The sequence below is a fragment of the Salvelinus namaycush genome, chromosome 11, assembly GCF_016432855.1.
Source record: "Salvelinus namaycush isolate Seneca chromosome 11, SaNama_1.0, whole genome shotgun sequence".
Lineage (NCBI taxonomy): Eukaryota > Metazoa > Chordata > Actinopteri > Salmoniformes > Salmonidae > Salvelinus > Salvelinus namaycush.
Window position 1 is genome coordinate 13824348 of NC_052317.1, and position 10298 is coordinate 13834645.

The 10298-nt window shown below is 42.6% G+C and overlaps 1 protein-coding gene across 1 annotated transcript in view; it reads right to left on the reverse strand.

Moving 5' to 3' along the window:
* chd7 (chromodomain helicase DNA binding protein 7) overlaps positions 1 to 9002 on the reverse strand; it is an 86887-nt gene extending 77885 nt beyond the window's left edge. The window contains exon 1 of the mRNA XM_039003855.1: positions 8774 to 9002. The gene's annotated coding sequence lies outside the window, so the exon portion shown is untranslated. The remainder of the gene's footprint in view (positions 1 to 8773) is intronic.
* Positions 9003 to 10298: the final 1296 nt, after the last annotated feature.

Here is a 10298-nt window from a genome sequence, read left to right on the forward strand (position 1 = left end):
TTGTGATAACTGCACATTGATTAATTTTGTGGGAAAATAATAAAATGTATTTTTGATTAAGGATTTTCCCTTGTGGTTAAGATCCCAATTTCGTTTAAATGCTCACACCCATACTCAGGACTAATTTTATTTTTTTACACTAGAACATCCAAACCATAACTGCTAGTCGACAGCTCTGTGTCAGTAACTACCATTGAACGCGAAACTCGAGTTACAAAATGGACTGTAGCAAGCTGAATAGCAACAGAATAGAGGGACTAGTTATTTCCCCCCCTACTCTCTTGATGGTTGAAAATGAAACTTTTTTCCAGGAAATCCCCAAAACGTAAACAGGAGGCATTTCCTGTGGGCCACATACTAGGCCTGGTTGGGAGGCCATGTCACATACAACAACAATACCATTTTTACTTTATCACCAACAGTCAATGGATCATAATAATTGACTTTCATTAGAAATACTATCAGAACATAGCCTGGCACATGGATGGTAGGCAGACCGTGTGGGGGAGGGAAGTTGTAAAGTTGATTGTGTCAGATTGCGTGACCATAGGTCTTTCATAAGAGGTACTCTGCTGTTCTGGTTTGAAGGCTGGCTCTCCCAACTGCTCTGCTGCTATTGACAAGAGCACCAGAGTGAAACACACAGACAAGCTTATAGGGGGAGGACTTAAATTCAAATCAGAAAAAAGACAAGTATCAATCTGCACTGTATCATGGTTGGAAACTTCCGTAATTATTGTTTGTTTCATATGCAAAAGGTTTGATTCAAGTCAGAACAGATTAGTGAAGACAGAAGTTTCCAAAATGATCTTGTTCACACCTTTCAACCAAGCCAAAATAAACTATCGGAGCACTCCCAAGAAATTATCTTTCGACACGGGAGCAAATGGGAGCAAATTTCTGCCACTTAATTTTACAAGACTACAGAAGCAGCAAGCCTACAGAAGCAGCAAGCCTACATCACAAACATCCTAAGTTAATAACGGCTTATGTTCTTTATCTTTAATGATAACACAAATTAGGTCAAATGTGAGAGTAGTAAGCAAGCTTAACTAAGAGAATAGTTTCACTTCAGGGTGTCTGAACTAGTTGTTAGAGGGGCTGTGTCCTCAAGGAATCATCATGCTACAAGAAGAACGCCTGGTCCAAGTTCGTTGGCTACTGCCTGAACCTCTGCTTGGCTAGACTTATGCTTATCGAATATGACACTAAGTCATTTTCACTTGACACGTTGAAAAGATAACCTGCAAAAACAATTTGAAGACAAGTGTAACCTCACGGATCAGTTAGAAGACAAATTACTTCTGAAGTGTCCTAACCAAACTGTATACATTTCAAGACGAATTGTCGTAATCAACCGTCTGCGCTTTTCTTTGTAGATTCAAAGCAGAGTGAAGTTCAATTGAATAAACACTGCCAGTCTAACTTCCAAAAGCTAACAACACTTACTCCAAAACCAAAAGTTATGGTCACAGTTCTTATTTTGGACATATGAAATTACTCATAATATGAATAAAAGGACCTACAGAGCTCTTAATTTCTGGGTCCCACTAATCCAGGGCTATGTGATTCAGCAGTGGCCTTAAGAGCCTTGTGGACTGCCATCATATGGTAGAACCACCTGTGGTGTCTCCCTCCCTGAGCCCTAGCCCCAGAGTACAGGCATCAGGTCCCAGCAAGGGGCTAGCTCTCCAGAGGCACACCACCAGCATTCCTTTTATCTGCCCTACCCCCTCCCAGGGCCCCCTCCATACCTTACCCACTGAAAACTCCCTCCCTCCACCTACCCCACAAGAGGCATGCGCCTGAGCATAATTTATACCTCTGCTCCACTGGGGGGGGGGGGGTGAGCATGCTGATGTGCATGTGCAGACGGGGAAGAGGGTATGGATGTGTGTTGTGAGTAGCTAACTGCACAAAGACAGTGTTTGAATGTGACTGATGTGAGCAGTGGGGCGATTGAGTAGGGAGGCAGGGGGGGGGGGGCCTGAGGGGCGAGCAATATGCTTGGGCTGGGATTTGAGTGAGGGGGCAGGGGGGACTATAGGAATCTGGTTGTTTTACGCACGGCTGCCTTGTTAATGGACTTTTTTTCTTTACAGCAGGGAGGGGGAAAACAGGAAGGAGTTCTGTTTATGCAATCTGCTCTCTGCTTTAAACACGTGGGCTTAATATCCCCCCCCCCAAAAAAATCGCTGTCCAAATCAGAGGCCTTTTGTGGTCAAATGTGGGGCAAAGGAGGAGTAAGAGCGGTTGTATGTGTGTACATGTGAAAGGTAGAAACAGTCGCATGGGGAATAGAAGAGGTTGTCAGTGATATATTCAGCAGAACTTTGACCTTGACTCCAAGGAAACAGCACCACAACGCCTTCCTCTGTGGCACTCATCTGACTGGCTGCCCAACAGCCGAGGTACCTGCTGCAGGGTCAGCCGGGGTAAAAGCCCCTTTGTGTCAGCCCGTTGCAGGCCTGGGGCAAGAGGGGGAGAAAGAGGAGTTTTAACTTCCTGTCAAGGATGTCTGGCCCAGGAGAAGAAAAACATAGAAAGACGGGGAAGAAGAAAGAGAAAAGTAGGGTTGGGCAGAATGCAGGTTCAAATACAGTCATACCATTTCTGTCCCTTACAAAAATGAATTTGTTGCAGCTATCTCCCTGCAAATTTGTGGCAAATTTGCTTCCAACTAAATAGTGTGCCACAAAATGTCGCCAGAAGTTTGCAAATGTTTGCCACTAGTGGTGAATCTGTGGCAACAATATTTATTGCCACTAGAGGCAAACCGTTTACCAGAAGTCGTTTCTGGTGAACACATGACTTCCAAGACCAATCAGGGGAATTAGAAAAATCTGTTGGGAAATGGAAACCAAGCCATCTAGTTAGCTACCTACCAAAGTTGTCCAGTGAGTGTCTAACTTATTAAATCTTCCTAATAAAAACTGTATAATTGTGTTTGCTAACTAGGCATCAATTAACTAACTCATGTTATATAGTGAACAATTTGGTTGATATCAGTTTCAATCTGTCAGCGCCACTGACTGACTAGCGCCTAGCTAGCTAGTGCTTAGCTATCTGGCATTAGCCATCATATATTTGCACAACTGTGATGGCAGTTGGAAGAGGCTGTACTAGGAGGAGGATGGATCAACACCCTGGAAAGATGGTGGTGCACTCCCTCATAACACTTTGAGTGATAAATAGCTGTACTACAGCGGAGTTTTGTTTGCAAACCTAGGATCATGTGCAATTACAGGTTATTCGTATCTAACAAAATAGGCTAGATCATACTAAGTTTGTTCCAATAAAATGTTATAGTTGTGTTGAGATTTGAGCAACTAACTGGTGCCACAAATAACATGTGCAATGCTAGTCTTAATATGGTACATTTGACAGTTTACAAGACAAACAGTTCAAACAGTTCAAACACCCAAAACCTCAATTTATCCCTCAGTTTTCCAAGAATCAATTGCAGGAAACTCGGGGCCTCCCAGAGGAGCTAAATAATTTCCCAGAGAGACGACTGACCCGACCATGCTGAAAGGTATTCAGACAGTCAGCGGCTGGGTGGGAGGTGGTTGGCTAGACTTACCCATGCGCAGGAGAAGGCTGGAAGGCCGGCGCCTCCAGCCAGGGTTACTGGTTTTAAGACACTCCCTCAGGGCAGATGATTTCTGTCACTGTCTGTCCTGATGCACTTCTGACAGAATGAAGGCCTACACATTGTTCCCAACACCCTGATCAACAGTCAGGTATTTTCATCGCGTAAAATGGTTAAGGTTGGGATCAGGGTTCGGGGTAAACTGACCCCAGATCTGTGGTTAAGGGTGTGAGGGACAGGAAGAGGATTACCCTGGGCCAGGATGGGGGGGGGGGGGGGGCTCACTTCCTCTTCCACTGCTAGTCTGTGTACACTGTAGAAGGCTGCATTCACTTCCCACTCCAGTGGTGGGACTCAATTGTCATGAACTGTGCATCATTTTCTGCTGCTGCACTGATAGCACTGGACAGGTGAAAGCGATCCCTTGTTGGTCTTCTGCTGTATTGCTTTCACCCATCATTTCAAATTGATGAAGGAAGGACCTACTTAGACTAAGTCTATAAAAGGTCTGTAAATCTCCTCTAGGCTATACTGAGATTCATTATCTCTCAGATCTTAACACTTAACCACTATACTGAATCTCGGCTGTGACTGTGCCGTTGTTTGAATGAGGGGATAGTATTGTTGCCTGGCTACCCAAACGCCTTGCTCCGGCCAAACGCTATGCTACGTCACGCACTTTAGTTTTTTCTCCACAATGGGTCTGGATCCGAGTCCCTCCGACAATTTCAAGAACGCAAGCGCATTCTAACCATTCTGATTGGTCCCAGAGCCAGAACACAGGTGGGTAAAGCTGCGTTTGGAAAATGGGTCATTGGCTTTGATACTCTGGTTAGAGATGATCCAATCACTTATGACTTTGTTTTGTACAACACCCCTAATTTTAACATCGCCACACAGATGACAAGGATGGCAGTCTCTGAAGTATGCTGTGAACAGAGCAGCCGAATAATTCCGGTTGATTAGTCAGGCAAATGGCAATTCAATGAATGAATGGATAGACAGAGCGGGAAAAGCCTCTTCTTCAGCCATAATAACTAGTTGGAGCGACTGCTGTATGAAAATGAGCCATCTAGAAATACATAGTCGACAAAGCTTCCTCGCATGAGCCATACAATGATGATTAGAGTGAATAACAATGCATCTTATCAGCTGTGGCCAATCTATAATATGTTCTGTTTAGAAGAAAGGAACTGTGACACACAAACAAGGCTTAGGGGCTGGCTAGTCGACACTTCAGATAGAAGCAGCATCTCAAATATTCCTGTCAAGAAGAGTGGTTCATAAGGCCAGGACTACGGGAGGTAGAAAGGTGGTGTAAGAGAGGGATGGAGGGAGGGACAGCGGGGGCTGCTTTTACAGGCACAACAGGCCACCACAACACTTCTGCAAACCCCGGACCTGGAGAGGAGTGGCAGAGAGGAGCAGAGCGGCGGGGCGCGAGGGAGAACTATGCTCAACTTCTTCCACTGAGAGGAGCAACAACTGCCACATAACTTAACAAAATGGCAGCCATAACAATAAGTGGTCAGATCAGATCCACACAGACAGTGCCCATTGTATTCATACAAGGGCTCAGTTGGGATTGAGAGTACCTCTGACACTGGGGATCAGATGAGAATGCCGAGACAGGATTAGGACTGCAGTTCCAGGTCAAGGTGTTAGCCAATAGGAGCAAGGCAGGAAAGAAAGATGGGCCTACACAGCAGGTGTGTTTCTGACACACATTAAACTCAATAAATCTTGGTTTGAATCTGAATGAAACTACATTAGGTCTACATTTTGAGATTTGTGTGCCACTCAAACTGCTGTGGCAACAATCAGACTGATTTAGTGGATATGGAGGAGAATGAAGTACCTTTCCTTTTACACGTTGGCTTATATATGAAATGATAACCATTTATTTCCCCACAAATCTGCCAAAATACCGTTATTGACTCCTTTCAAGTGAGAACTTTTCTAAGGATAGTGTGCCAGCTAACTGCTTCTTCAAACAGTGCCTCTGAGCAACTTAAATTGTCATAACAGTACTTTACCAATTAAGTCCCAGTAGTAGTTTGAATAATATATAATAACATATGGCAGGGATCATCAACTAGATTTAGCAGTGGGCCCTTTTTTTCTTGAGCGGATGGTCGGAACATAATTACAAATAATTTGCTGACAGCAAATTTACCGCAAGAAGCACAAACAGATATATTTGACGAAAACAATTTCTAACCTTGCTTACATGTGTACAAGATCACATGTGAATATATTATGCACTGGAAAACTTGGGAACAGATTTCATAAATTAAATTCACTTGGAGCTGATGTTATGGTGTTGTTACAGTCCAACAATGAAATTTAAAAACAAACGTGTTTTTTTGGGCTCAGAAAACTTTGGCCCACGGGCCACCAGTTGGGGAACCCCGATATATGCATTTAACATTCTCTCATACAAACTGAATTACAGTGCATACGTTTTACATATGGTGGTCCTGGGAATCGAACCTACTAAACTGGCGTTACCAGCACCATGCTCTACCAACTGAGCAACAAAGGACCACTGTGCAACTGAAACCAGAAGTTAATGTAACAGTATTGCTTCCGTCCCTCTCCTTGTCCCCACCTGGGCTCGAACCAGTTACCCTCTGAACACAACTGCATCCCATTAAGCATCCCTCCACAACTGCCACAGCCCTAGATTGAAAACGCAACTAGTGCTCACCACTAATTAGCTAGCCTTTTCACACCGGTTACATAAAGACGCGTTGGACGGGCCACAGCTTCCCAGCATGCATTGCTCTACTCATCAAATTGGGGTGACGGAAACAATGCTAATTTTTACAGCAGAAAAAAATATGTCACTGTACACAAGGCCCCGGAGTGTTCATTGTCAATGGGGCAACTGTCTTAAATGGTCAAAATGGCTACATCGAATTCGTCTTTCTCTCAACTATCTCCCACCTTGCATTTTAAGTTTAGTTTCTCGAGGCTGGCCTTTAGGGATCCACGGTGTATGCTGGTTAGGGTCCTGTAATTACATATGCGGCTAAGATCTGTGACTGGGCTTTGCATCTTAAAATAACAAAAACATGATTGGGATTTAAGAGCATTGTTTATACACATGCATGACACTTCTAGGCTTCAAATCTGATCTTGAATACGTCTTGTCAAACCACAGGTTCCAGACAAAAGATAGAGATGAACCTGCATAATATCACTCAAATGTTCTCATTTGAAATGTTTTCGGTATACATTTAAAATAAATGTTTAGAGCTAATAAACTGCTTTATGACAAAGTTTTTGCAAAAACAGTTGACTAGTAGTGGGGTATAAAGAAAACTTTACTCCATAGCACTGGTGCCATAGCCAAAAACTTTTGTTCAACAGAACCCCACCCCTTCATAAAGTCAACGCAGCTATATAAGTCAGTCGGAAAGCAGTACCTCAACAACCACAAGAAAATGCAGACTATGGTAGAAGCCACAATACTGGATAACATCTGTCCCGCCCGCCATACCCGGGGCCTCTTATCTGTTGGCGGACATACATTAGAAGCTGCCATCTTAGGTTAGAGACTCCGCAAAAGGTGGGGGTAGTACTTCGGTTATCTTTCAAGGGATTCTCGATTATCAATTAACGTAGCTTGTTCGTTCAACAAAACAACGTTATTTGCTATGCGAATAGTTTTCGTTAAATATCTATTCGTTCTTGTTCTATTATAAAGGGTTGAAAGTAGTCACTGGCAACACGCATTATGCGAACTATAGTTGACTGATTACAACATAATGGAGCAACACGGTCTGGAAATTTTTGGAAAAGAATGTCAGCTTGTATTTAGAAATTCAGCCACCCACAATACAGCAGCAGGTGTTTTAAAATCGAAAAACGCTGGATGAACAGAGGGTAACAAGTTAAGAAAGTTCCCCATAATACTGTAGCTACACATCTCTTGATAAACAAGCCCTCTTATCAAACTTTAAAACGCGGAAACGCATGCAACAAACTGCGACCGGTTTGCTTGCTGTTGAACAAAGTGGCATTCGCCATCAAAGTAGCCCATTAGCACATTATTAGCCTTTGGGCTAGCAGCAAGACAATGAGGGCTTTGATACAGTGGTCAAATGTCGGCTACAAGCGCAACTTCACTATAAGCAATGGGCCACCAACTAGCTAGCAGCATGCTAATTAGGCTACATTATTAAGCACGTTTTGGACGGAAACGCAACGCTAACCTCGAGTTATTCCCTTCAAAATACGAAATTCTCTCGAACCATCGAAGCTGAAACTCAGTGTTTTGATTAAAGCCCATGTACTTTAACAATTATATGGATATATCAGGGCGAAAAGATAGAAGGCTAACTAAACAGGGATGACCGTCTGGCCTCAAGCAACCCCCTGTCCATCGTCCTATAAAACACTACGGACAGGCTACTTTTCACCCCGTCGTTATCAAGTTAAATCACATGTGAATAGACTCAATTTATGAAATACAAGTTGAACTTTAGTCACAAAATCCGATTGTGTGGTTTGCAATAAGAAATTGCATATTTGTCACAGTGCATCCAGGGGATCCCTCGCGCTAGCAATCTATACTAAGGTTACTCACTCATTCATCTCGGCCACTGACTCACCTCTACGTTCGAGCCACCTCGTGTCTCACTAGCTAGCTCAACACACAATTAGCTAACCCAAGCTAACGAACACTCACTCTTGCCTATTGTATTACAAAGAAAAAAGTCACAATTCAACATTTCTAAAGTCAAGTTGTTCACATTTGTCTGTGCTTACTGAGAGAGCTCACCGTGTTGGCTAATATTCTTCACTTGATGAAAAAACTCAGGACTCACTCCGCTCAGTGCAGCGGGTTACGAGCTAAACTTGCTAACTGTAGTTAGCATTTTAACATGGTAATTTACGGACGTTCAATGACTTGTAAATGAGAGAGGGGGAACACAATTCCCTTTTCAGAATAAGTTTTCCACGAAGTTGTTTGCTAAATAGACGTCCCAGCTACCATACCAACTTCCATGGTAGATTAAAAGTCGATTGTAAGTGAGATCTAGTTTTCAAACATTATCATAAATTGGTTATTTACAGGTAAGAGTAACACACAACTAGCTCATTTACCATGTGAACAAACTGAACTGAGGGCGTACGGAATCCAACCATTTAAAAAGAGCATTGCTCGCTTACCCAACAAGCTTGGTCAGTTCAGGGTTTCGCAAATTAACTCCCGTAGTAGCTATCTCCAGTAAATTCCTTTCTGGTCCGTTTATAAATAAATTCAAGTTATTTTATAATGTTCGGCGTGTCGTTATCCCTTCCTCGCCGACTCTGCCTCTCTCCTTTGTGTTAATTTCACTCAAATCGAGTTTAATCCGATCGATCCCGGCGGTCGCGTTCTCGAGTCCTCTCCTCCAGACATTCGCTCACCTTCTACGGGTAGGGGGCGCGTTCATGGCTCCAATGGATAAACATGCGTGCGCGTGATGACCCTACTGGGCTGTGACGAATGTGCGCTTTATTATTCATTTATTGTAGACGCTATTAAATATATATATTTTCATTTCTTATTTCGGCGTATGGTTGTAGGAGTTATTCATACATTTAGTGGTAATTTTGTAAATCAGTTTCCCTGTGTACAGATGCTAATAAAAGCGTGGCATAGCAGAGTTGTGTAACAGAGTAAGAAAACCTGTGTCGTGGATTCAAGTTGCTTCTCAAATGATAAACCCTATCACTTTTCAGGGGATAATAAAATCTATATATAGAGAAATATATATATTTTTTAATATGTTTCAACCTGAAATGATGGACCTGTAAAAGCTCAACACGAGTTTAAGACAAGCGTTCTCAAATTAAATGGATCTGTACCACCTGCAATGAGTGGATGTTTTTTTATTTGTGTATGGTGCATCAGTTCGACCCCGAGAATTGAGTTTCCTAATTCCATGTCAACTGCAGATTAATAATTATGATAATTAGAGATGGACACCATACACATTTACGATTCATATTTACATATTTGCTCTTCTACGGAGGGAGCATATTATTCTACTTGGTCCCTTGGGCACGTGCAAGGCCAACCCGAGGCCCTGTGGTTTTCAGAGTAGTTTCAGACCTTTTTTTACCACAGTAAAAAGCTAAACATGTGCAACCAATTGCGATAGAAATATATCAAGATTAAGAAATACGCCTTTCACACAATCACACTTTTGTGAAGGTCTCTTCCTTGATGCATTGCACACTACCTTACATACGAATCATCAGGCAAGTAACCCGGATGTCCCTTGCGCGGCCATTCATTTGCTTATCATAACAATCTGCCCCACAAGACTTGTGTATTTGAAGGCGCACGCACTCCCTTTCTGTATGCCCAATGTCCTCTCAAATCCACTGTTTATTTTACTTATGCTTGTAAATATTCCAATGGATCAGTTATACATTTCGAAGTTTTTTGCACAGCATTTAATAGAGTTTGTCTTTAAAAATACATGTAGTTTGTGCTTGTGGGTATAATTTGCCTGTGAGAAGGCCATCTTGATTTCACATCTACTGTGAAGGTCACTATAATTGCATTCACTAAAATCAAACTTTCATTTTCGAAATGGTTCATAAAATTAATGCAGGCATACTACCTCTACCTTTTCAGACGGTTCACTAATCTGTTCAACACAAGCTTTTCACATTTCGTTCCTTTACTGCTTTGAAAAGTAGG